This window comes from Schistocerca americana, chromosome X, assembly GCF_021461395.2.
Source record: "Schistocerca americana isolate TAMUIC-IGC-003095 chromosome X, iqSchAmer2.1, whole genome shotgun sequence".
Lineage (NCBI taxonomy): Eukaryota > Metazoa > Arthropoda > Insecta > Orthoptera > Acrididae > Schistocerca > Schistocerca americana.
This window is the reverse complement of record NC_060130.1, coordinates 86,716,357-86,718,596: the sequence shown is the minus strand read 5'-3', so window position 1 is coordinate 86,718,596 and position 2,240 is coordinate 86,716,357.

Here is a 2,240-nt window from a genome sequence, read left to right as displayed (position 1 = left end):
ATACAAGAATATTGTGATGAAGATCTCAGGACTTGTATGAACCCTCTATTATCTCATTAATTCTGATGTTAAACATACGTACGTCTGAACATCTCAAAGGATAGATTTACCACTTCAGCTATGTGTCCACGACCTAAGGGGAGACTAGATGAAGATTAATAAAGCAAAAACAAAGCTGTCTTTCATGTCTTTCCTTGGGTAAAGGAGAGCATCAGCCGAATTCGACAGGAATAACGAAGCAAAATAAATCTATAAATGGATGAAAGAAATCAGTGGCATTGTGTGATCGACAAGAAACAAATAATACCTCTAATACCTCTTTGCAGTACCATTAGAGTATGACATCCATATATATGCGGGAAAATATGACAGGGTGATGGGGCATCATATACTGACTAGGAAGCACAAAGGAATCTGCAGACAATTGCATTTGAAAAATACTGCTGTGACCGACCATAGCTTGTGGTTATCATGACATCCATTTTAGTACTGCACCGTTTCTGGTTAACACTGACAGTTACTGTGTTCGTTTATTCAGAAAATCTACAGAAATTTGTTAAAATACCAACAGTTTCCATGGAGGTGAGCCTAAATACCTAAAAGTAATTGGCACGTGGGTGTCGCCGCTACGTCGATCTCCCTAGATTCTTATAAAATTAAACGCAGCTAAACACAACTTCGTTACATATACAATAAATTCGCTTCCAACTAGGATCTAAATACCAATTACAACGTTCAGTATGACCTTGGCTGATATGTAATAAACTGCTGCTACATTCAAGCTTCCAGATCACAATCCTTTTTAATAACCAAATATCGTGCAGTATATGCTAGTACTATAAACCCACAGTGTTTTAAAATGAAAAAGGACATAAATCTCTCAGTACAACAGATGCCAGATTAAGATTCATTGGAAAATCCTGACTAAGTGTAATGCAGTCATAAATAGAGTCGTTTGCAGAACTCTCGTCTAGCCTTACCTTCAAAATATTTTCATCACTCTGGTTCCTTTACATAACTGGATAAACCGAAGGTAAACAGGCAGAGAGAGAGAGAGAGAGAGAGAATTGAAAGTAAAACTGTGCAATTCGTCATGAGCTTGTTTATTATTATTGTTATTATTATTATTATTAGTATAAAACAACTGAAACAATATCAGCCCTTTGCTGCAAATGTAACAATATTTTGTCGATCTTACATTCTTAAAATGTTCTTTCCAATTAGTAATTGTCAAAAATTACATCATCGATTAAGTCATCAAAAATTTCGTTTTCTAATATTGTTGTGGAAGTTGTTTTCCTCCTGTGAATTTTATTAGCACCCTCTCGATAACCGCTATCTTGTGATCTCATTACATGATCATTCCACTCAATGTTCATAGGCCTTTTCCCCACTATGTAAACTTCCTTCACTGCTCCAAAAATGTTACATATGTGTCCCCCCTCGAATATCTTGAGGACTTTATCATCCTTTTGTACCGGAGTCCGTGTCTCTCATGCTTTTGTTAGAACCGGTCGTACACACGACTGAAAATGTTTATTTTGTTTTTCCTATAAACATTTCTACTATCTAGCTGTTTCACTGCGCACATCCCGTTTCATATGCGTTTTGAATTCTAATTTTAATTTCATCTTTTATTTAATTGTTGTTTTGATTAAATTCGATTTCTTGTTCCCGTGTTTCAGTTTAGTTTTACAAATTGTTGTTATCTCTGGTAGTATGGGTGATCACAACATGCTATATAGCTTTTGTGACACTGGTTTTATGGGCTTGAGACCATCGTCTAAGGCATATTGCTTGTCTAGCATTTCGTACCATACTGCAGGAGACATCCTCAGAGGCTTTAAAGATGTAGTTAGGTAGTTTCCATTCGTAGTGTTGATTAGTTAGTTACAGATACACGCCTTAGACCATGGCCTAATGCCTATAAAACCTAGTATACAAAAATACACAAAAGCCCGCATTGTGTGAACAAAATATTTTATTTTGTTGACATTTAATTGCAAAGCAGTTCGTATGAGGGCTTGGGTTCAGTGCTGTTCAAGAGCTACACTATGTAAAATAAAACAACACAGAGTTAATATGTACAAGATAAAGTGCTGCTTTCCCAGCATACAATAATTGCTCAAGACCACGATGGTGACTTACACTTTGTGATCAAAATTATACCTGGCTGAAAATGACTTACAAGTTCGTGGCACCCTCCATCGCTAATGCTGGAATTCAATATGGTGTTGGTC